The 25,860-nt window shown below is 40.5% G+C and overlaps 1 protein-coding gene across 3 annotated transcripts in view; it reads left to right on the top strand.

The window, feature by feature from the left end:
• Window positions 1-25,860, top strand: part of TBL1X (transducin beta like 1 X-linked) — a 204,880-nt gene that overhangs the window by 59,328 nt on the left and 119,692 nt on the right. The gene's annotated exons all lie outside the window — the stretch shown is intronic.

The raw sequence follows: 25,860 nt of genomic DNA, 5'->3' as shown, positions 1-25,860 counted from the left end.
TACAGTAGGTTTGCTTTTATCGCTAGCCTTAAAGCCTCCATATAATTAAACATGGATTACATGCAGGATTTCTCGGTATTTTGGTGTTTTGCCTTTTCAGGTATTTATCTTGAGACTAATTTCTGATTTTGAATGACCTCTCTGTTTCTTAAACTCGATCTTGTTGGTTTGTGATCATAGTAAGGCACTGAGATTCAGCAGGACTGAAGTCCTAAGAGGAGGTCAGGTTAAGTATGAGGTCATCAGAGGATGAAGGCTGAGAAGGCAACCTTGTGGTAGCCTAATATGGTTGTCTTAGGAAGGGTGAATGCTCATTTCACGTTGTTTGAGACAAAAGCTATTGTCTCGGTTAGGTTTGCTTCCATTAAAATAGTTGGCTTAGCTTCATTTAAAATAGGACAGGGACAGCCTATCTCCATCAGCTTTGAGGGGGCACGTAGCAGACATCCCTAGGCGTCTGAAGGTCCCCACTCAGCCCCAACCCCAGCCTGCACAGGCTTCTGAAAAGGCAGGAAGAATATTTTTCAGTTACCCACCTAACTTCCTTTTCTGGCAATGCAAGCATTATTCCTGGTTACAATGAATTATGTTACATGTCCAAAAGGTACTTTGTTGTATTATTTAACTTATTTATCTAGTCATACATATTCATATATGAAATGTGTGTAATATTAATAAGCAGATAAGTATAGTATATCGTGAAACTTCTTTCTACTGGTAACATATTTTTAATAACGGGCAAGTTAATTGAGTTTTCTGAAACAATTGCCAGTGCTGGAGCTTTTCTTCCTGCTGACATTTATCATGCTAAAAGAACTATGTTTAGTTTTGGAATGCTTCAGTAAGTTGAATATCCTTACTGGTATCTACATTAAATTGTACAGACTACTTATCAGCTAAGAGTCTCTCGATTTAATCTGGTATAAACTTGTTATCAGTACATTTTATTCCAAATCTGTGCTGTGGTTTAATCATATTCTTGTACTGAATGCATGAACTTCTAAATTGGTATCTGTCACGTCACTGTGTAAAAAACTGTATTTCATTTTGCCATCATATTTACTGTGTTTATCTCTTTGCAATAGAGAAGTAGACAAAAAACTCTCTCATTGCTTTTATATTAGAAAGAATTAAATATGTAACTTAAAAATACGCCAGGCTTTGTGAACTATACACACTGAAGACTTTTAATTCATTGAGAAATGCATCATAGCAACATTTACCATTATCATTCTTCGATTTGTAAGTTAGGTAGTGAATCACAAATAATGCTGGTTGCTTTCCTGTGCATTTGTAGTTCTCACTGAAGTGCTGGTTCCTGCAAAATACTGTGCCGTGTCATATTTGCACTCACTGTGCATGGTTTTAGGAATTAGGTCTGTGGCCTAGTGAACAGGTGTAAGGTTTGTTGAAGGAGAGAAGTTCAGTATTCTTAAATGATAATGGCATGTTTTGAAATCAAAATTGGCTCAACAGCTCTGTTTTAAATCCAGCAGGGACCTTTGAGAGAGGTTTTTGCCTTGTTTCTTTTAACTTCTATACTAACACACAGCAAATGTTTTCATTTATTTCCTATGTTATCAGTCCTACTCTGCATATTTTAGTCTATTGCTTTTGACAGTGATGAAAGACAGGTATTTCCTGATCTTTTGTATTTTGGGTGCTACATAAGCTCAGCTGTTCCTTTTGGGAATATTTTCTTCTCCTATCTTGTTCCCATTTCCTCATTTGGAAGGCAGCACTAGAAATTCCAGGTGCAATTGCAATCTTTTTGGAATTATAGTTTAAATTTTGTGCTTGTGTACATGAGACGGGAGCTTGCCCATACAAAAGAAGGGTGGTCATTCTGCAGGGCTTGAGGATTTCTAGGTGTAGTGGCTTCCGCCTTGACAAAGATATCATGTCAATGTTACGTTACTTTTTACTTGAAAATTGTCCTTAATTGTTGTTTGAGGAAGGCAGAAGTCAAGAACTATTCAACTAAGAGATGGGGATAATCCAATTAAATTGTGTAGCCTATTCCTTTATGAATATAGGCTTGATCTCTGCTCTAATTCTAGTTTTTTATCCCGTTTATTATTTGCTAGTTATTGTAGTTACTGCATCACCTACAATTTTTCTCATTCAGACTTGAAATTGAGTGCCCTGGGGCAAGATTTTCTCAGTTAAGCATGGAAGTGAACTGGCCTTGTTTTTGAGAGCATCCTGCATGTAGCAGTTCTTGTGCCTGGTGCTCTGAAAAGATCGATGGGTTTGTGCAAATCTGCATCTGGGTTTGAAGCAAGATAAAATGTATCTGTGATGCAACCCTCCATGTCCTGCATTATGTTCTTTTTCGGTGATCGGTAGGTAATAGTCTGTACCGTAGTCTAGAGGCTGAAGTGAAGCTGGCTGGTACTGTTGCTACGCAGCCTGTTGATACTGTAGGATGAAGCTCTGCAACTTCTTTTAGCATTTAATTTCGGGGAGATAATTATTTTTGTAAACTGTAGTGTATGGTTTCTGACAGTTTTTAAAGGTATCATACGTTCTGCTGTTCATAGTCTAGAAGTCTCTGGGGATTTAAAGCTTTCTACAGTATCTCTCTCACAGAGATCAATTAAGTTTCTACTTAGAGTGGTATCAACTTAGCATCTACTGAAATCCTAAAAAAGCTGATGTTTGCTGAGACAATTCTAGAATGCTTTTTAATCTTATGAGAAATTTTTGGTTAAGGATTTTTTGGGTTTTATATTTTTGAGAGGGGTTCTTTGTTGTTCAGAAAGTGGTGTTTGAGTAATGGAAGGCTCCAGTAGCTGAAATTGTAGTGAAAATGAATGAAACAAATTTATTTAAACAATGTTATTTATTAAAATAACTTGTTCTCAGACAGCTAAGAGAACTGTAGTTGCAACCCTCCCCCCTGGTTTCTGTCTCTGAAAGACAGCTTATTTTGATCAGACCTAAAATGTTGATGAAATTATATCTCCTTGTTTTGCCTGAAGCCAAGTGTCACAGCCTTTCACTGGTGTTTGGAAAGTTGTATATCTCTAAATTTGAAAGGTACCAAAGTCCTGTGGTTGGCCTCAGTATTAAAATATATAGACACTTCTGCTTTATGAGGCTGTAAACCAGATAATTCATCACTAGTGGGGATCTGGAGGTAGATGTGGCCTTTTAAAGAACAATATGTTATATTGCAAATTCCTTTGGAGGGGGAGTGTTTGTTTTTAGGGATTCCTGGAGAATGGAAGCCTATTATGGTGGTATTGGGCATGTAATAAATCATGTTCTTTGCTTAGGTTGGTTTCTGTTGTGGTTTTTTTCTTTTTTTTTTCTTTTTTTTTTTGTTCTTTTTTGTTCTTGTCTCTTTTTCTTTTCTTAAAGGTCTAAGACCATTCAAAGAATCTGTCATAAGAATAACAAGTAGTACCCTCTCTGCAAACACAGAAAAAGGGGGGAAATGATTTTTTTTAAAAAAAGTGTAATATTCTCACTATCTATATAAATAAATGATAGTGTGTCACACAATTGACGTGAGCAGCAATGCAGCTGTATTGCTGTTGTCTGCCCAAATAACAAGAAATGAGAAGGAAGGAGGGGATGACAAGGGGGATATGTATCGGAGATTGGCGTTGTGGTATGAATGAATTGACGCTGTGGTTTTATTGGGGGTGGGGGGGGACTCATTACAGGGTGCTTCATCTGTTTACTGCTCTTCGATATTTAGAAAACATCTTTAGTGATCCTTTTTGCAAAGCAGCTCATGCAGTAACTGGCAAAACAGAAGCAATTAGTGATGTAATCTCAAAGGGAATCTCAAGCTTCGCTTTAAGTGCAATGATTAAATCCACTAAAATGATAACCATTGCTGCCAAGAACTCCTGTAATTGGTCACTAATGTATTTTGTTGTAGCAGTTGATAACTACCAGATTTCATGCATGTAATTAGTAATGCATACACGTTTGGTCAGTAAAATTGAAAATCCTAATAACTGGGGCTAGAGGGGATGGAAGGAATACAGAGCTGGAGAACTGAAATAGTGCTCTGTTGATAGTACCTAACTAGAACTGTATGCTTCAATAAAACAAGTGTCCTACTGTGCTGGAATACAAATGGGCTGTCTGTGGCAGGATATAGCAAAGACGTTTGGCAGAGAGGGATTTGAAAGCTTCTGGCATAATGTAATTGAATTGGCCATTTCTTTAAAGATACAGCAAATTGTTTGCTGTGGCATTCATCATCTTAAGGAAGGTCAGACAGCTTGCCAAACATATGATATTCATAATAAAAAGTAAAACGGGGACGCTTGTATTTAAACACAAATCATGTTATCATATTTGTAAAAGCTGTGGAAATGAATGGGAATATTTTTGGTGGTGCTGAGGCATTAGTAATCTAAGTAAGACTGTAATTCAAGAGGGGGAAAGCGTATAGTCAAGGAAAAGACCCCCAAGGGAATTCAGCTAGCGAGCAACATATGATCCCCCTGACTTGAGAGGATAGTAGGTGTTTTGGCAGGAGTATTGCTGACTCTCTCTTCTGATCACTTCAGGGGAGATAAGCTGGTATGATCCTGTTTTTTCTCTTTTAAGAAAACAAAGGGGAAAATAACAAAGAAGAAGGACTTAAGGAAGACTTTAGAGAGAGACAAAATCTAAACTGAAGTGTTGCTGGGTTTTGTTAGTCAGTTGTGCTGTGACAGAACAAGATGATGCAACAAGCTGTAGCCTGTCTGAAATGTTACATGAAATGCTCAGTATTGGTACACTGGGAAACTCCTCTCGAGTCACATCCAGAACGTTGAACATAAATTGCACGATGACAGGGGCTTTGGGCCACACAGTGATGCCTCTGCAAATGAGTAGCTGTTAGCTTTTAGGTTCTAACACATTGAGGAGACTGGCATTTTGATTTCTTGCACCGCTGCACCACTGATAGGGTTGGAAATGGGAATCAAAATAATTAGATTGGATATATAGATCCCAGCAAACCAGCCAAGAAAGTGGCTGGGCTGGGGAGGGCTGCTCTGAATTCTGAAATGTGCCAGTGCTTTTTTTATGAGAGGGCGAGGACGGAAGGAGTAAACTAGAGTGCAGATGCTTGCCATTTATATTCAAAGCATGTAATAAAATAATTGAATATATGCTTCCTCCTATTAAAACCTGTTAAAATCAGTAATAAAGTATATTAGTGTTATATTAAAAAGGGAGCACAAATTTTCAGGTAATATATCTTACTTACAGTATGCACAGTGTACAGATGGGCAGACTGGGAAGTGGTCTTTCACATCATCTGAGGCATTTCTCCTTGCTGATACAGGATTGTTCCCATCAGTGCGTTTTCTGTTATTTTCTCCAGCACTAGCTTTGCAGTATTCCCTCTGGCAGTTTTTTCACAGGCCAACAGTTGTTCCCTCCAAAAAGCTTTTCCTGCTAGTCACTCAATATTTTCCATTTAAAAAAAAACCCCACAAAAACTTCCATTTATTCTTTCTTGAGTTTCCATATCTGATAGAAAATGTCTTCTTTTTCTGCTATTCAGATTCCTCCTTTTAGGTATTTGTAGACTATTACCCTACTTTCTCTTTGCCGCACTTTGCCATTTTTCACCTGTACAAATTTATCTCTCAGTCTTTACTCAAAAGTCAGTTCTTCAAGTTTTTGCTTTTTAGAGACCCTCCTTCATTTAACCAGGAGATTCAGGAGTCCAGGTCCTCCTAAATTTATAGAGGATATATGGGTTTTCTGTTAGCATTTCTGATTCTTTTCTTTTTTTTAATTCTACTATGTAGCTTGCCTGCCCATAATATCTTCTACTTCATTTATGGCTTAGTGCACTTTTTCCCTTCCTTCCTTATTACTGATTTTTTTTTGTTTGTTTGTTTGTTTTTTGGTACCGAACTTGTTATGTCTTGCATTTCCCCAAGTAACATCTCTTTGTTACTCTCCATTTGTATTTCTATGTTTCCTCTTCATTGCATTAAATCCCAAGTCCTTCTTGTCTCTGTGACTTCTAATCTGTCTAGCCAACCTTAAGCATTCATACAAAATAGCCCAGTGGTTTGTGTGCACATCTGCAATGAGGAAAGCAGTGGGCGCAGATCTCAGTATCTCCTGTGCTTTGAAGCCAGAGGTACAGGCCTGCGTCTCTGCTAATGCTGTATGATAATAACACACGCTTAAGTATTTGCCTACTTTTGCAGAAGCCTGCCCTGCGTGCTGTCCCTAAAACACTGGCTGAATTTGTAAGCAAATCCAGTAGTTACTGGCTCCAGTTGTAATCACTGGGAAAAAAGCTATGTTGAGCTGTCTCTGAGCATCCTCGTTCTGAACTAAATACCAGCGGTTTTCTCCTGTTTCCCTACTCCAGATCTTCAGCTGATTTTAGATGTTAGTTTTCTTATTGTGCTCTTCAGTTTATTGTTTCAAGTTATATACTACTCAGTTGTGAAGATAGTGATGAGGAATAAAGTGATGGTTTTTTGTTTTTGTTTTGGTTTGGTTTTTTTTGATCTGTGCAAGCACATAATATCTAAAGCTCCTTCAGAAGTTGTCCTTTGTGTATCTTGAGGTGCGCTGCGGCCGTACTGTACACCTTGCACATAAGTCTGCCATTCTGTGATACGAAGTTTTGATTGCAAGACTAAGAAATAAAAAAGTGTATTTACTGTCCATATGAAATGGATGATATTTAACTAGTATGGAGGTGCAGTGTGGAGGAGCAGTACTCATACCTGAAACTCAAAGTGTTTGGACGTATTGGGGAGAGAGTTTGGGAGTTCTGGAAGAGCCTATCTTTCTGGTAGGAAACTGATAAAATCCAGTCCATCTTGTCAAATAGAGACTGGATTGGTGAGTTGGTCATCATCTTTTAATAAGTGTGTGAAGATTTATGATATGAGAAGGCTCTTTTGTTTGGAAGATACGGAAATAAAAAGATGCACTGGAAATAACCTAAAAGTAGAATTCAATCAGGAAACAGATTTTGTTATCCCCCCAATATTCATAGCTATTTTAAAGCTGGAAAGTTGTTGAAATTGAGATGAAGAATTATCCATTAGCTGAAATTTTTGCATCCTTTTCAGATGAATTTCTAAAATATAGATTTCTTTCAATGTTTCAAAGTTACATGTAGTGCAGGAATGCATGTTAGAGTTTCGAAACTTGTGTTATTGAGGAAACCCAGTTAGATGATGTACTGGTCTCTTTTTGTCTTCACGATTATGAAGGTCTTCAGTTAAGGTTAGGGGTTTCATACACACAGATTATTTAGCAGAGATGATGGTCTTATATTTCAGGAGGACAGTCACAACGCAGGAGTTACTGTGCAAGAAAGTGCAGAAATAGTTCAGTAATTTTTTACTTCTGCCCAGTGTTTCCGTTATGGCAGATAAAACATACAGCCCACTTAGGAGCCCAGTAAGGATTGACTGACGTTCAAAGTTTACTTGAATGCTTGGCACTGATGTTTTATGTAGAGAATTTGGAAAAAAATGTTATTTTGTTTTTAATAATTTTTCCTGTGACCTTTACCTACAGTGAAATTGGCTGGCAGTATCACAGCTCGTCTAAATGCAACATTTATGGCAGTAATTCTATAGAAGAATAAATGGAGTTTGGAAGAAAAGGAGAAATGAAAGAGTCTTAGGGGTTTTAGATGAATAACTTGCTGAATGTGGATGAATGCAAATGGCACTGACTTGACCAAAGACTTCAAATGAAATACCTTGCACAGGTTCCGTAATGTCTGTCTGAGATGACCGCAACACTTGATCCCCCATGTTTTGACTACTGCCATCCAGTTAACAGTATAGCAGTGTATTTTACGTGGGCTGCAAAAACAAGGCAGTGTGTTACACAGGTAATATTTTCTGTACCTGTTAGAGTGGTAAATGCTATTAAATATTCCCCATTCCAATGTATAAATAACCTTCTATGATATGAATTCTAGGTAATGGAAGCATCTTACATTTTTCAGCACCACAGTATAGCATTTGTTTTGTTTCAGAGACCTGCAGATGGCTTTAATCTTCTATTTTAAGTTATTAAAATCATGTGATATAAACAGTAGAATATGGTGCATAGCTAACTTGATTGTGCTGTAACTGAGAACAAACTGGGCTATTTCTTCCTTGTCAGGAGGACTTTTCCTTGGTTATTGGAACCATGTTTATGTCTTTCTTCTACAATAATCTTCAGAACTAATTATGTTCAGTGAATATCTTACCCCTTGCAACTTTTCACTACCAACGCATATTATATGGAATGACTTCTTTTGCTCTACAACTAATGAACTCAGCTTTTCATCGTGTTGAATTTGCTTTTGAAGGCCATCTGAAAATAGGTAAAAGAATATTCAAATTCTTTTGCTATTTCTGATCTCTTATGCCAACACTTACAAACATGGTGAGTGGTCTGCTCTTAGGAGATAGTATACAATCAAAGAAATTCTTAGCTTCTCTCTAAACTGGTGGAGAAGTTTCATTTACATACAAGCTTAACTGTAAAGAGATGCATATAGTTAGTTATTAAAAAAAATTGTGGCTGTGTAGGACTCAATTTTAGCAAAGGATGTGGAAAATATTTTTGTATTTTTGAAACAAACCCCATTATTTTTATGTGATCTTAAGGGAATGTGTTTTTGAAACTTGCTTTGTTACTGCAGCAAGTATTTTAGACTTTCAAAGCATTAGTTCTTAAATTAATAATACCCTTCTCCTACCCATGTATTGTTTGGAAAAATTAGGCTTGTTTAGGAAGTGATAAGTGACAGCACTGATATCTTAGTTCCCTACCTTGGGAAGTGCTTCCCTTATTTTCCTTTTCCGTGCCCCTCTCCAGGAACAAAGGCATTACAAAAATGCAGATGTTGAAAGGCATGAAAATGTGTTTAAAGTATTTTCCTTCTGTCTTGGAACAATGGTTGCTGACAGCAGAAGGCTTGCTTGCTTGTTAAAATTAGATTTGAATCATCAGTGTAATAGCGGTAGGAAATTGTAGGATGGAAGGGTGCCAGGAAGCCTATCTATATCTGCCTTTTCAGTACACGTAAGGTGGGCCTTGAATGACTTCAGCTGGCTGCTCAGTTGAGCAAGCTTGCCCTATATGACGAGTACTGGTTTAAGTTTCCTTATATAAAATACTTTCTATGCGGGCAAAAGCCATTTAGGTGGGCTACCAAGACCAGACACAAGCACGACAGTGCAAGATGGCTGTTACAACTTGGGCTTCTTGTTGGTTCCTTACATCACATTTAATTGGGCCCAAGCTCATTACCTCTCACCATTTTCCTGGACTAGGACTAAAAAAAAAAAACCAACCAACTGTGTTTTGGGGCTTGGTTTATTGGGTTTTATGGCTGTAAAAACACTGTGAAGTTTTCATGAGCTAGCTGTGAGTAAATTAGAAGCTGCGTCAGAGTCAGCATCATTCTGGCTTATTCTGTTTCTCCTCAGCTGTTTTAAGGCAGTCCAGCACCCAGTTGCTTCCTTGCTGCAGTTATTATCCATTGGCTTTGCAGTAATCCAATCTATGGAAGACAGTGACCTCTCTATGCACCTTAAAACCATTCACAGAAATGGTTGTAATTCTGCTGATGCAGAATGCAGCTGCCCATTTAAATCTCTTTTTCGTACAGAGGGGCTGGTTATGTCTCTGCTGTGTACTGGCTTCTATTCCATTTCTGGGGCGTTTTTTACACTATTTCCGTAAGCAGCTTGGTTCCTGATTACTTCAGGGAGTGCTTTGCATGATATAATGGTAATTGATATCAGCTGAAGTGCTAAAGCTACCAGTCCCCTAATTTAAATTAGTGCCAGTCGGAGATGGGAGAGCCAAAAGCAGCGTTGTGCATGGGAGAGGGCTCTGCTTTTGGAAATTATTCAGTTTGCTGTTATGCTGCAGTAATAATTTTCTGACCTTCAGGTCATGAGGTTGTTACTGTCCTGGGTAGCAAAATGGAATCAAACTGGTTGTGAAGGGACGATCAAGGAGGAATTTTACTTTAAATGTTTAATGATGTTTAGTGCATTACTGTTCTTTTCATCAGTGCTATGAATGCAATCAGACATATTTTAAAATAAATCTACATAAATAACTGGCTTATAATAATGCAGCATTGGTTTACATCTTTTTATATCATTTGTTTACATCTGCTCCGTTTAACACTCACTCTATTGTACATATATATGTATCCATCTATCTGTATATATCTGGAGTTTATATATATAAAGTTTATTTATTTTATGGAGACATAAGCAGTTCTACAGCTGGACTGTATTGTTTATAGGTATTATTTAATTGTTGGCAAATATTTGGAAGGCACAGGACCACCATAGTTTCATGAGACCAGTATAGCAAACTTGACTGTACCCAGGAGAAAATTGAAAGTGCTGGCTGAGCATGAGAGGCCACCTTGAATTGACCTGCTTGTGTGTTCAGCTTATAGACTTTGAGCATGCGTACCAACTGGAAGTGGTTATGTGGAAGATTTTGCTGGAAGTTACTGATGTATTTGTGTTTGAAAGAATGGATGGCAATTGATCTAGTTTTTTTCCTCAGAGTCCTTACAGGCCTGGTGGAATGATGCGCTGTCAGGTGGGCATCAGGTCACCCAGATGACAGTGGTTTGTGCAGCTCCACTGGGAGCTTATTCTGCTAAGTTGGTTCTAGAAACGTAACTCAAATTTTATTTTCTGAATATTGAATCCATTGTTTATTGTTAGATCTTTGCTGATTCATGCAATTACTCGTCCTCTTTATGGTATCCTGTGTCGTATGTGTAGACAGTCGTTTGCCGTGTTTCTCAAGGCCAAGAGCTGTTGCCTAAAATATCCTGGATGCTTGCATTATGTGGAGCTTTTTCCTAAGTGTTCTTCTGATTAGTCTTGCAGATGTCTATAAAAGTATGTAAGTCTAACCTAGAATACTAAGGTTTTTATGGCCTTACTACTTACGTTCTAGTTCAATTTCAGTGCATTGTGATATTGCACATACTCTTAATCATACTGTTAGCCAGTATCATCTTTAAACGTATTCCATGTCCCCTGGGTGTCTACCTACCATCTGTTACTTTATCCCATTAGATTTCCACCAGATTTCCCATTTTCTCTCCAGCATACTGTGCTGAAAAAACCCTCCTTATAGTTTCCCTTATTGATATCCCAGTTTAGTCTTAATTACACAGCTAATCAGATTATGGTGACTTTTTCCATTTCTCACCTCCCTGTGCTTTCCAATTTGACCAAATGCACATACCCGGAGCTGATTCTCTTCATTTCTGCACACAGGTATTTATGTGCCTGCAGGATGAGTATACAGGAATCTTCTAAACACTGCTTTCTGTTCCATTCACTTTGCATGGTGGATATAAAGACTTATGTGGCACCTAATTCTTCCCAACTTCAGCAGCTTCTCAGCCTCCGCTTCCTCCTGGAGGCCAAGGAATCCAACTCTTCGCAGTTGACCTGAGCTGATGGGAAGGCAGCTGCACCAGGAGGGCCTGTCCTGCCCTCCCTCCGCTTCTCCTTGACCCCGTGCTCCCGTTCCCTGGGTGCTGTCGGCTCTCTCATTGTGCTGCTGCGCAGTGCTGAAAAATGGTTTTATTTGTGAGGTGAGCTTCCAGCCAGATCAACAGTCTGATCCAGCCGCTGTCCCCGACACATGGCAACAGTAGGGTCTTAAATAAAGCTTAGACTGGCTATTAATACACAACGCTGAGTCACTGCTGAAATGCTTTACTTTGCTGTGCACCTTTTTAAAGCAAACCTTTGCCAGATCCGGTCTGCCTAGAACAGGCTATAAATCGCCGTCCTGGGCCATTTGATGAGCAGCTCAGCCATTTGTGCGGAGAGGCGAGGTAGGCACGCGTGGAGAATTATCTCAGCGGGTGGCTGCAGCCGCCCTGCCTCTGCTCCAGCATCGCTGCCCAAATAAGAACCTGGGGAAACGCTTTCCAGGCAGAGAAATCTTTCTGTTTTCTTTAAAACCTGTGGGAAATTTAGGATTCTGGGAAGATCTGTGAGAATTATTTACAAACACTGGCAGTCTTATCACCCAGACGACTGATGTCAATAAACTCTCTCTTGTTATTGTTGTTGTTATACGAATACCTCAGCAGGCTGGAGCTCGGCCCTGGTGACAGTTCCAAACAACTGAGAGAGAGCATCTCGACTGTTAACTGACATTAACTGACATTCCTGCATTGGGGACCATTGTTTTATAGGGTGGGAAGGGGTTCATTCATTCACTCTCATTTTTTGTACTGCTGGACAAAGGCTTGCCTGATAGAGCTGCATGTTTTCATGGCTGATGAGCTGAGCCAGTCCTTGGGTTCTGTCCATGTACTACAGAAATTAAACCGTATGGAATGTTACTGTGGAATATTTAGGTTCATTTATAAATACAAAGATTCATGTGTACAAATTGGCTTCAGTCTTAATTGATTTAGAATACTTGATTAGACAACACAGCTGAGCCAACGTAACTCTTGCTGCCGCTGAGAGAGGTGGTCGGCCCTTGCTTTTGTCTTCTCTCCCTTCTGGCCATATGGTGCTTGTCTGACTCCGCGCTCCACCGCCTAACTCCTCCCTTCCTGGAAGAGATCAAGCCATTTTATCTGGTTTGATGGTGTGAAACAGGTGTGAGGAGCTGTGCGCTTCCCTTCTGGAAACAGCGTTTCAGCACGAGGGTTGCAGGTCTAGTGAGAAAACCTCCAGTGCCAAGAGGTACGAGCTAGATCAGCATGGGCTCATTTCTGCTTACTGTTTTGATCAGGAAAAGGAGTAGTCTGATTTTACATATAGCTTCTCTGATATATTTTTAGGCATTACCACCTGCACATGATATAATAGTCCTGTGGCAAAAAAAAGAGAAAAGAATGGCATTTCTAGCACAGATGGCATGATTGATAGAGCTGTGGTTTTACATACTTTGAATTTTAGTGGCGTGAGGAGACTGTCTACTCTTAAACTTACACTATCCTGCATTCCAAAATAAAAGATATTAAAAAATACCGTGGTGCATGTATACTTGGCAGAAAAACAAGACTTAACTGCTTTACCCAGTGAAAATCAATGGTCACAGAATGAAAGTGTTCTTCACAAGCTAAACATGTACGATGTGGCTATGTTTCAGCAGTTTTGGGGACCGATGAGGGCATCGCATGGTTGAAGTATGGGTGCTCTACTTGCGTTTATTCGGACTTTCTATCTTACTGGGGTTCTGCAAAGCTAGTGAGTCACTTTTGGTGTAGTACCTTCCTTTATAGTAGCCCCATTGCAAAGCATGGTGTAAAGTAATGTAGTAAATTTGGGAGCCAGTTACAGAGTTTGCAGCATTAGGAATGACGGGTTGGGGACCATCTTGATTTAAAAATGGCCTTAGCAAGCATGTGTTAAAGTGCAAAGGCAAAGGTTGCAGGGGCAAACTTAACACTTGTGCCTAAGAGCTGGGGCAGGCACAAGGGCAAGAAATGACCTTGTTAGTGTTGCCCAAGTTCAGCTGCTGCCCTTTCCCGAGCGGCGGTGGGTGGTAGTGGGAGCTGCCAGAGCCCGGAGAGGCGGTAGGAAGGGAGAGATCAGAGCAGGATTGTGCTTCTGGCTGGAGGAAGCAAGAGAGAGGAGATGTCTTAGGTTTTGACAGCTTGGGTGGGCTTTTCTCATGTTTAGGGTCTCCACAGTCTTAATAGCATTTTTATTTATGTGTCATCTCCTTGGCTGTTCTACGGTTTTCTGTAGAAAACAGAAACTTATTAAGTGTAATGCTAAAAACACTTAGCATTGTCAGCAGTCCTAGTTTTGGGATTTTGCATAACAAAATCTCTTAAAGCTGACTGAAACGAGTACCTTAGGTAGCAATATTGGACTGCTGTCTCTTGTGGGCCAGCCACTGGGGAGAGAGCTGCGCGAGTTGAAAGTAATGAATTAGAACTGTCTTGCACCAACAGAGCCAAGCCAGGCAGGTCTGCCAGACCCTATGTGGGTCGCACAGAGCCTGAGGCGTGGGGACTTCGGTGGCCTCAGGGAATCACCTTCTGTTTGTGCAGCCTCCGGGTGGAGAAGGAGCCCGGCACAGCACGCTTGCGCTAGGCAAGCAGAAGGCATCAGAGGTGGCCAAATGGGGGCACGTGTCCCCCAACAGTTGGGCTTCCCTCAGGCCTGCCTGGGCAAGTGGCACCGAGGCTGCTGAGGGCCTGTCCAGAGCCTGACTTCATGTTACATGTGTTGAAAGGAAGAGCCAGGGCTGGGCAGGCAGTGTGCACAAGGTAGCAAGGTAACTTAGCAGCCCGTTTTTAGCTGTCTCTTCCCCAGCACCTTTGAGTGTAGCTAAGTCTGAACACATTTCACATGGGACTAAGAAGGCTTCTCCCTGCGCCCAGGGCTTCTCACTGCCAGCTTTAAAAACACTGCTGCAAAATAGGGAGGTTTGCAAAAATGACAAGAAAGAGGGTTATAATGGAAAACTGAAGCAAATATAAGTATAGGTTCCATAGCTTTCTTGCCTTACCTGTGGGGACAGCCCTTTATAGTTTCAAGTGATTAGCGATTTTGAATATCCAGATTTGTACACGGGAAAGAGTTGGGGTGCTTGATGGTTTTGACAGTCTGGTCCCCTAAGAAATTATGTGAGAGAGGTTTCTTACAGCCATGTAGCTTCTAAAAATTATGTCATGTTTGTGTGTGCGTACAGGTGCACATATACCTGCCTGTGCGCCTGCGTGTCTGCCGACTGCACGTGAAAATCACTTTCTTCCCATACTGACCCTGAGGTTTAGAGGCATTTTCGCAGCGTGCACAAGGCAGTACCTTATACCCACAGGTTCTGCAGAAGCAAATTATTTTCTAACAGTGGCAGTTCATTTTTGGCAATGCAGAAGCAGGTCTAAGTTTTTGCAGGGCTGACCCGTGGCATGAGCAGTGGGGGTAGGACTGGCGGTGGCCCTGCATATCATGGATGTGTTTGCATCCAGGCCTGCCCGTCCGTCCCCTCCCCCGGCTCCGTCTGCGCCCTGACTCACAGCAGGCAAGTACCGAAATGGCTGTGGTTGTACCTGTTTGTGGGTGATGGGTTGTTTTTCCCCTCCGATCGCTGCAGGCACAGAAGAGAACAGCAGCTTATCAAGCACTTCAATCTGGTTTGCTGAGCGTAACAGCTTATGAGAAAATGGCTGCCGTGTTCTCCAGAGCTGTCCCAGGGATGACCGCGCAAGAGAAAATGAGGATCCGAGCATGAGAAATCTCTCAGCAGTTTCCCGGGCCATTTAGCATTTATAAATATGCTGTGAAGGATCCTTTTTCTCTCCAGGTAGCTGCCTGACTTCAGTCCTTGCAGATTTGCCGTTCAGCACGGTGACCCTGGCTGGGCTGCTTCAATGGTGGCTCCCTCTGAGGAGGAGGGAAGGGGGTAGCCATTGCTACCCCTCATGGGGGCTCATTGGGTGCCCTCCTTCCCCCATGGGCTGTGTGCCCGCTGCTGTGCCTATATATGCGCATATATATGCATATATGTAAAAGGTGAGATTTTAGACTTGAAAGTCATCTTTAAGGTGCTAGTACTGTAATCGCATTTTAGTGATTATATTAATGAAGTGTTGTTTTCTAAAGTATTTAGTGCTTCTAAAAATGTCTGTCTTCATTTTCTCACCTTCTGAGTGACATAACATTGCATTATAAGCAGACATCATGTGATGTGAAATAGAAAAGCACATAACCATTACATTGAAGTATCTCTAGGCCAAGAAGCTTTTAATATTAATGCAGAAATGATCTGCAGAAAACAATTCCCTCTGAATAACCTGCTACTAAATTCTCTGCTGTTCAAGTGCATTACTCCATTATTAGGTGGGATAATAAAAATTTTTAGCGAATTGTACTAGCTTTTTGCAGCAGTTTGTTTCCTTCCGTCCTTCAAAGGATCTTAATGCTTTAATGAATTGATTCTCTCAGTATCCCATGGAAAAAGGCAGAAATTGTTTAAGGAATTCTTAACTCTCATAGAGCAAGAAAGTAACTTATTTGGAATATCATGGGAAGTCTTTTAAAGAGAGTGATTAGCTCCTTTGGCATTTGGACCTTTAATGTAAACAACTGCTCCATATAGTCTGGTAGATTTAGATGGGGTGGTTTAAGATGTGACAATTACCTCTTTTATTCATCTGCTGGGCTTAATCCTTCATCGCCTGCCGAAGCAAGCGGGAGCTAGCCTGTGAGCTCCCTTCTGCCTGGTAGGTTGTGCAGGGGGCTCTCCGGTCTGAAACTACCAGAGCTCTTAACTGACAGGCTCATAATCATCCACATCTGTTCACAGTAATAAAGGAGAGGAAAAAATAAAAGAGTAAAAAAGCAAAAACAAAACCAAAAAAACCGGAACAGTCAGGCATGTTGCCTTTAACTGTGGGCTTCCCTACCAGCTTCCAGGCAGTACTTCAAAAGTGTTGTTTTCAGGTAACTACTAGCAATGTCAATATTGTGGCACTGATGTACATTGGTTTCTGAGGGCTCATTTTTTCCCTTGAATAGACTTTTCTTCTTCTTCCCGGTCATTTCTTTAACGCAATAATGCAATAAGCCCTTTCTGCAGGACCGATGTTGGTTTTGAGCATAATCACAACATATGTAGTCCAAATCAGTTGAAGGCAAAATGTAGTGTACTCTCTTCATTTTGTAATGAAGAGCTGGAGAGAGAGAGAGATAGATATTTTGGCTCCCTTTTTTTCAGTTAAACATAGCACTGCAAAACCGATGCCAAAACACCTCTAATTCTGTGGATGCTATGCTGCACATGGGTTGGAAACGCAAGAGTGCCCAGGTAGCTGATTCCCTCTTGCAGAGGTTGGCTGTGCTGCTTCAGTGTCGCAGCAGGCCCAGGGAAAACGCTTCACAGAGATCACTGCAGCTGTACCAATATCAAACAGAAGATGTGTTCTTGTGAATCAAACCCTCACTGTGTTTCCTTTATATTTTCTAGAGCTGTCCAGATAACCTTTTTTTGTATTTGGGGGAAGAGAAGGCTTTTTCAAGGAACTGCACATTGAAATTGTGTGTGTATCAAAGGAATAGGAGGGATACTATTTGTAGGAGGTATTACAGTTTTCTTCACATTTATTCTTCTGTCACTGTCATTTCTTTTTTAACAACTGGAGCAGAGGAGTCTGAAAATGTAACTGGAAAGAAAACTGCAGGTTTTGTTTTGAAAAGCCCTTTGGAAAGAATACCTGTTTCATACTGCTGTGCCAGCATGGAAGCTGGCAGAGCTGCTTCGTCCCTCAGAGCAAGGCTCCACTGCAGTGCTTTTTGGAGCGGGCTTGTTACTCGGCTGCCTGCTTTCATTATGTCCCTTGTTTTGGATGGGTCCCACAAGGTCTGTGACGACTAGAATTTGGGCAGAGTGCGACAGTGATCAGGTGACTCTAAGAGGTATCAACTGTAAAACAAAGAAGAACAAATTATCACATTGAAAATGCTGTGTAATGTTTGTTTATTGGCTGTAACAGCACTGCACAGTGTGGCGTTTTGTACAGATGCCCAAGTTAGCATGGTTAGCAAAACAGTGCAGCTTCTTTAGGGCAGTGCTTTACCTGGGCCAGTTATACTTTACTACAGGAAAAATTAAATAACGTGGATGTAGCATGTCTTGCAGTACTCAAGCTGGTATGAGTATCTCCTTCACAGTGTGGCCTGGAGACATATGAATTGTTTTGTTGTACTTTTCATCTACCAGAATACATCCATCCCATAGCTCTGATTTTATTCTTAAATTATAACTTCTGGGACCAAGGATTATCTTGTCTCTTTTTTCATCTGGATTTTTCTAGATTTTAATGTCATCTTGCATGTAAGACTCATGGTTAGGATTCCTAGGCAGCAGCTTAATACAGGTAATGATGCATTATTATTGATCAGGGCTTCCTGTCTCCTGTTGTATCTTGAAAACTGGATTGGATGCTTCTGAGCTTCTGTACACCAATATTCACTGGCTAGTAATTTTGAAGAGAAGGATAAATAATTCAGATCTGGCTAGAAGTTTTTGTTTATCTTTTAAAAAAATGTTGCAACAAAGTGGTTTGAACATTAGGCCCATCTAATGTAACTCCAAATATGTTAAAGAATAGAAAACTTATGAGATAATGTTACTGATGTTCTGTCTTGCCAAATAAATATTTCAATGGACTAATAATGTGGAGCTGCTTTGGAGATCTCTTCTGGCTTTTTTGTTATGTAATGCAACTACTAGGCTGCTGATGTTAGGCCCTGAACCTGAACTACTGTGTGTAAAATGTTCTACAAATGGAACAGTTTTCACAGTCTTTTATTCTCATATAACTTCTCCCTTTTCACACAATCAAACCTAGAAATCAGCTGGTTGTTTTGCTGGGCTGACACGCATACTGCTTTATTTTTCAATTTCATCAGTAACAGGCATTTCCCAGATTGTAATGGTGCTCCATTGACATAATGTGACACCAAGCTGTGTGGTGCGATTGACAAGCTGGAAGGAAGGGATGCCATCCAGAGGGACCTTGACAGGCTTGAGAAGTGAGCCACCGTGAACCGCATGAAGTTCAACAAGGCCAAGTGCAAGGTCCTGCACATGGGTCAGGGCAATCCGCAATGTCAGTACAGGCTGGGAGATGAAAGGATTGAGAGCAGCCCTGTGGAGAAGGATTTGGGGATGTTGGTGGATGAAAAAGTTGACGTGAGCCGGCAATATGCGCTTGCAGTCCAGAAAGCCAGCTGTATCCTGGGCTGCGTAAAAAGAAACATGACCAGCAGGTCGAGGGAGGTGATTCTGCCCCTCTACTCCACTCTCATGAGACCCCACCTGGAGTACTGCGTCCAGCTCTGGGGCCCTGAACATAAGACATGGACTTGTTGGAGCAAGTCCAGAGGAGTGCCACAAAAATGATCAGAGGGCTGGAGCACCTCTCCTGTGAGGACAGGCTGAGAGAGTTGGGGTTGTTAAGCCTGGAGAAGAGAAGGTTCTGAGGACATCTTGTTGCAGTCTTTCAATACTTAAAGGACGCTTATAAGAAAGATGGGACAGACTTTTTAGTAGGGCCTGTTGCGACAGGACCAGGGGTAATGGCTTTAAGCTGAAAGAGGGTAGATTTAGATTAGATACTAGGAAAAAAATGTTTACAATGAGGGTGGTGAGGCACTGGAACAGTTTGCCCAGAGAAATTATGGGTGCCCCCTCCGTGGAAGTGTTCAAGGCCAGGTTGAATGGGGCTTTGGGCAACCTGGTTTAATGGAGGGTGTCCCTGTCCATGGCAGGGGGGGTTGGAACTAGATGGTCTTTGAGGTCCCTTCCAACCCAAACCATTCTATGATTCTATGATAATGATGTTACTCCTTATTCACACTGAAAAATCTAGTGAAGTCTCTCTACAGATTCCATACTCTTTACAGTGGGATTATGGAAATGAATAAAATGATTCAGATTAATAGCTTTAATTTCTCAACACTTTATTCAATTTTTTCTTGAAATAGAATATACATTTACAATACTGCTTTAGGATGCATTGAGTCTTCTTGTCTGATATATACCCACTCTGGCTTCTGTGTTACGTGGGCTTTGAAGTGATGTTACACTGCACACGGTCTGGCTTCCATAGAGGGGGGAAGAGAAAAATAAAACTCTCCTCAGGGCTTTTAAACCCTCTTCAAGAGTGTAGTATTACTGTGTCTTCAGTAATACTGAAAGCCATGATGCCTTTGCATGTCCACCTGGATACAGAACAAATACATTTAAATTACAAGGATTTGTTGAAAAATGCTTGTGAGCTCAATGCTGAACCCCCTTATAGGGACGGAAATGGCCCCGTTATCTCTTCTGCATTTGGCACCATTTCTGTAGTGTTTAAACGCGGGACTCTAAAAGTGTACTCAGAGGACCAAAAGTCACAAGGATGTTGACAGCTCCAGCATACAACAGAACTTGTCTTAAATAATATTCTCACACAAATTAATTTTCTCACTAACATTACCAAGTAAATTCCATAGCGATGCTCATGTGTGTGCAGGACTATGTGAGGCCTAAGCAGTCTGCAAATGGATTTTCTTTTGTTTCAAATAGTGGTTCTAGAGCTTGCTTTCAAGTTTGAACTCTACTCTCCTTAAACTGATGGCAAAAAAACCCAATAAAATTATAAAGCACGTGTGGTTTGGTTTGGTTTGTTTTTCTCTTTTTTGGTTATGGGCTTTTCAGTTGCTCTTCATTTTGTATGTATGCCCGTGCCTTGCATTTCAAACTGCCAGCACATCCCTGCCGGTGTGTTTCTGCCTTGTTTTGCAGTTCAGTTCTGGGTCCCCTGAAAGCATGGCTGCCCTTTCTGCCTTGGTCTACACCGTGGGCCTCTGCCGATAAGGAGTGGGCAGGAAAAAGGGGAACGGGCCCTCCTCAGGGCCAGGAAAGATGCTGGCAGAGGCCCTATCTGCCAAAGTGTGGAGGCCTCTGCCATTGTACGTAGTGTTGTTTGGGAAGGTGGTGGGTCCTTGCTGGTGAACAAACTCTTTCTACTTGTATACATGGCATCTCCCCTAGGCCAGAAGTGGCTTTCTAATGGAGACAGCTCCTCACATCTGAAGGTCAGACCTCCAGTAGAAAGTCTGGCCTCCAGAGTTTAAGCTAAAGTAGATGTGTTACTCCTCCCAGGGAAGTCTGGCTTTCATCGTTTGCTTTGGTGGAAGCTACTTTGCACTGCTGGTATCAGTCCAAGGCTAAAGGTTATTAACACCTTCTGGCCCCAGCGGCATATCCACATCAGCATTGTGCTGTTAGCAGCAGGTAGCTGAAGGCTTTTTGACTCGTATGGTTGTAGTTTCAGACAGGATTAAGCTTTATTATATTGTTTGTGTACAAGTACAAAAAGTTTTATTTCAAAAGGTGGCATAAATCTACTCAAGTGAAAAGAGGCCGCTTTTATTGTAATCTAGCTACTCAGGGTACTTTATTGATGCATATATACTTGGGAGAGGTTTTGTTTGTTTGTTAGTACTTCTATTAGCCCTGAACCTATGGGGAAATAAAACTGACTTGTATTTTTTCTGGAGCATAGAGTTTTAAATTAAGGACACATGAGCAAGTTACTGTGGGCTAACAAGTTATTTCATGTTGAGGAAAGAGTGCTAAGTTAAGTTGCACAACTTTTTATGTGCCATGAGCTTAGACTGTCTTCGTAGACACACCTCTCTATTCCTATGAGTAGTGAGTTACAGGATGTCTACAGAACCTCAGTTACTAAGCCTTAAAACGCAGTTCTGTCTTGGGATCCAACTTAGGGAGTGATACTGCAGTCAGTGATAATCACAACCGTACCCATGCACAAAAGGTAACGGATATACAATTTCCCAGTTTTGACAGGGAGCAGAATAAAGTATTTTATCATGGATGTTCTAAGGAAAGATGTGTACCTGACTGTCTGATAGATCCAGCAGTTAAAGAGTTGTTTATATCAGTAAGTTGGACAAATTTGATCTGGAAATAGCGGAACACAGAAAGCATGGAGCACAATAATGTTGTCGCTAGAATCAGTTTTTGCGTTAAGAGTCATAGGCCTGGATTTGGACCTCAAATTCACTGGTGGAATAGCTTAATCTGTAATTCGTTTGATTCTCTCCAGACGTCCTTCCAGGCTGGAACTGACTGCAGCCTCAGCCAACCCACTCCAGGCTAAATCATTCATGTGCTTATTCACCTGTGGACACGGGCAGCTACTCACCCACTGACACAGTTTCCTATGAAGCCAAAAGACAGGGACACATTTTATAAAAACATGGAAATCTTAAAATTCATAACTTTTGACAGCCATAACAAATAAGCAGCCGTGTCCATTACCAGTCCCCAGAGTTATCTACTACCCTTTCTTTATGTAATTTCTTACAGTAATTTTTTTTTAAAAAATCAATCTTCTTTTCACTTGTTATTTATTATTCATAGCATTAGTAAGAGCTCACTACTTGGCTTTTATTTTCATTGGTGTCTTGGATATTTTAACACAGTAACTGTGCTTGGTCTGTTTCCTTGCTGTAGATGTTTTTGTGCTTTTTTTCACTGTGTGTTTTCCAGTTTTATCATCTGGAAATATTATTAAAGATATTATTATACCTTTTCTTCATCCAAAGACATGGTGCATCTGTTGACCTTCAGGGCATATTGCCGAGGCCATCTGGTTTTCAAGGGAAGTGGGGGTCGGTGAGGAATGGGGAAGGATTTAAGGCAGAAGGAGATATTAGGTTACTTATTTATTTGATTATGGTTTTGTCGAAGGATAAGACTGATTGGTACTTTGTTACAGTGTTTGACTTCTCGTAGTCTTTGTTTTTTCTTGGGGTTTTTGTTGTTGTTTTTCTTTTGAAGTGGTGCTGGACTGGAGAAGTTCAGTGGGCCTGTGCTTGTGTGTAGCAAAATAAAACAACGTGGCCCCAAACTGCTCTGAAGTGCTGACCAGTGCTGCTGTTGTAGTCTGTTAGTACCTGAATCAAATTACATTGTTTTGGACACTGTTCCTAGACTGTTCATCTCTTGGTTGGAGACAGTGTTAGTGGCCAGTGAGGGACAAGGTACCAACCCCATTTGAACCTGGGAAAATTTGTGTCTAGAACGTGTTGGTGTTCTGGGAAAACACTTTTCCGCCAGTTTTTCAGAAAGAACCTGATAGTCGTCTTTTTTTAGTGAATTCTTAGCACATGTGTAGGCGATACCACATCATTTCTGCTCTTAGCGTTCCAGAATAAAGGAATCTGCCATGCCTGTGCGGGTGTCACCAGGGGCTGGAGGCAGAGCAGGAAAAAAAAAAAGAATGTTGCCAGCTCTTGGTGTTCCCCATTTCCAATACGGCCACAATGATAGCTGTTCAGTGGTTTTGATGCATAGTTTAACATTAAAACTTTCACTTGCTTTTCCTTTTCTCTTTTCTCTAGTGCCATTAATAAACCATTAGTTGGCAATATGGGATATTAGTTGTTAATTTTTCTTTTATTTTGTCAATATGTGTTATATATCATGAAATACACTGCTGTGCATGAAAAGCTTTGATTTTCATATGCAAAAAGCTGTTACAATTCAGTTAACCAAAGTCATCTACGTGAACTGAAAATATGGCACACGCTTTTATAGGAGAAAGAAAAATTCTTTTAAGCAAATTTGCAGGATAAAGTATTTGTTTCAACTGAAAACAAGAAACAGCTTGGTTGTAAGAGAAAAGTTTATACTCACATGTTAGAAATAATCATCTCTAAGTTAACAGAGAGCTAATTTACATTAAAGCAGAACTTCCTACATCAAATTATTCTGTCTTCATCTGTGTAAGTTCTGAGTGATCTGTTCAAAACCTAGAACAACCATCCCTGGAGGAGGAGGAGGGGGGGGTGTGTGTGTTTGTGTGTGTGTAGTTGTAGGGAAAGTTTTCATCCCAGTGCTTGTCCTCACTGTGTAATCTCCCACAGCTGACTCCCTGTAAAACAAAATCTCACCCCAGTCCAACGATCCTGCCCGCATGCATATCTGATAACCTATAGCAAACCAAGTGTCTGGGTTACAGTTACCAGAATATGATAATCTCATTGCATGCTCCCATATTTAATAATGTCCACAACACTTATTAAATATTCAATTTGTTGTCAATCTTCTCAAAGGATTTATTTATCCATTTTGGCCACTGTATTTTAGGAGGACATGAGCCAGTTGAGTAATACACTTTCCTTACAAAAAGATCAGTATGTATGGAGAGGAAAGAGTAGAAGAAACAGTGCACCTTTGTAATGCTTCATCAGTTCTGCCTGAATTTGGAGAAGTACACAAAGGGTGTGAGGGGGGAACCCCTAACTTCTGTGAGCAAAGAGAAAACAGAAGTAACCACATCAGGAAAGTTTGCTTAATCAGTTACAATTTCTTGGAATACTTAATATTTATTTGAAGTGTTTTATCTATCTGATGTGTCATTCCAATCTTACTTCTGTGCCTTTTCTCCAGTTTCTTTTAGATAAGCCGTACATTTGAGAGTGAGGCAAAAGAGCTTTTAGAAGCGTGGTGCATGTTAAAAGCTTGCTCTCATCTTTTCCTTGTAGCCTAATAAAAGCATTGCACAGGTTTACCTAAATAAAACTCTCCGACTGTGACCCATCTTTTTTTTTTTTTTTTTTTTTGAGGAGGAGGGGTTAACTAATCTTGATTTTGTTAGCGATTGTGGAACAGCAGAGAAGAAAAAGTTAGCAGGCTATTGTCTTTGCCCTGGGATTTCCGATGTCGGTGATCAAAAGCCTTTCTCACGAAGCCACGCATGGATTCGCAGAAATTCCACCCAGAGCTTGCAGCTGCCCAGGTTAGAGAGATTTCAAGACTGTGTAGCTTTTCTTAGGAAAATATGTTAAAACATAAAACATCTCTCAGAAGAGCTCTTTGTTTGGAAAGCTTCTTGAAGCACACCTTGGAATTTCCTTCCTTGGTGATGGTGTGTTTGTGTGGTAAACATGAAATAACCAGGAGTGGTGTCACCTGGGTTCAGCATCTGAGGGGGATGTGGAGGTGTTGGAGAGACTGGGCTTTCAAAGACTTTCATTGTGCCATAAAACATTGTCCGAGTACACTGCTATAATTACAGCTTTTGCTTTTTTTCACAACATATAGTAAAATCGGACACAATAAGTACATGAACAAGCAAGGAATCATGTTCAGGAGAGCATACAGTACAAAAAATTCAACACTTCAAATTTTATTTTACAAAACTGAAAGCCTGTACTCTAGATTAATTTGTTTGGCTCTTTTTCTGTGGATCAGATCCTCACGTTCTTTATATTTTAATGTGCTGAGATCCTGTGTACTGCTTTTTTTATTCATGTAGAAATGCTTAAAGAATTGTAAATTAAATTATTTTCTGGCTGAGACATCAGCGAGGTTGTTAACTAAATTCCAAGTCTTGAGCCAAACCTTATCCTGGCTGCCTCTGTAATGTCAATGGAATTACAACAGGTGTGGTGGCAAAATGTTTTTACGTGGAAAATCTTCAGTACTTTGGTTAGCTGTGAGAGAGAAAGTCTATTTGACTTACAAGTCCAGAATGAATTTGTAGGATGTGAATCTGGAATAATACTGGTAGACTGAACAGAGTTGGTTGACAAGTCACTGGAGTCCCTTAACTGTAGCCATTCTTCCCATTCATTTTTAAAGGCATGTCTGAAGGAATTAAATGGCTTAACATTATTTGAATTGAAAACCTGATTTTTTTTTTCTCATTAGAATAGCCCATTTTGGTTTTCTTACCAAAACAACATTTTTCATACAAAATGTTCATCTTTTCTAAAGTTCTGAATAAGAATATGGAGGACCTTAGTGAAGTAGCTTGATGGATGTTTGTAGGAAACATTTTCCCAATAGAAGAGGCAGCATGAGAAGAAACATGAAGATTACTGTTTGAAAGTGTAGTAAGTAGAAAAGGGCACTAACATGCAAATAGATAAAGGAGGTTAGAGAAGGACTATGAAAGTCCTTAAAAATGATAAAAAATGCTTGCATTCGAGTTGATTGTGCAGTTTAGTGGTAAGTTACTTAGAAATGTTATGCATAAACTTTGTGTTTAGTAAAAGTTGCATTCAGGTATACTATAGACACTGGAACAGGTTGCCCTGAGAAGCTGTGGAGGCCCCCTCCCTGGAGGTGTTTAAGACCAGGTTGGATGGGGCTTTGGGCAACTGGGTCTAGTGGAGGGTGTCCCTGCCCATGGCAGGAGGGTTGGAACTAGATGATCTTTGAGGTCCCTTCCAACCCAAACCACTCTGTGATTCTGTGATTTTATAGAAAAACAAATATACTTACATAAATTTGGAGATTTTTCCAGATGGAGATCTGGAATAATGTATACGTTAAAAGCTAGGCTGCAGGGCA

Source organism: Balearica regulorum, chromosome 1, assembly GCF_011004875.1.
Source record: "Balearica regulorum gibbericeps isolate bBalReg1 chromosome 1, bBalReg1.pri, whole genome shotgun sequence".
In the NCBI taxonomy this organism is placed as follows: domain Eukaryota; kingdom Metazoa; phylum Chordata; class Aves; order Gruiformes; family Gruidae; genus Balearica; species Balearica regulorum.
Note: the sequence above shows the minus strand (reverse complement) of the source record. Positions and strands in the feature narration are given on the sequence as shown.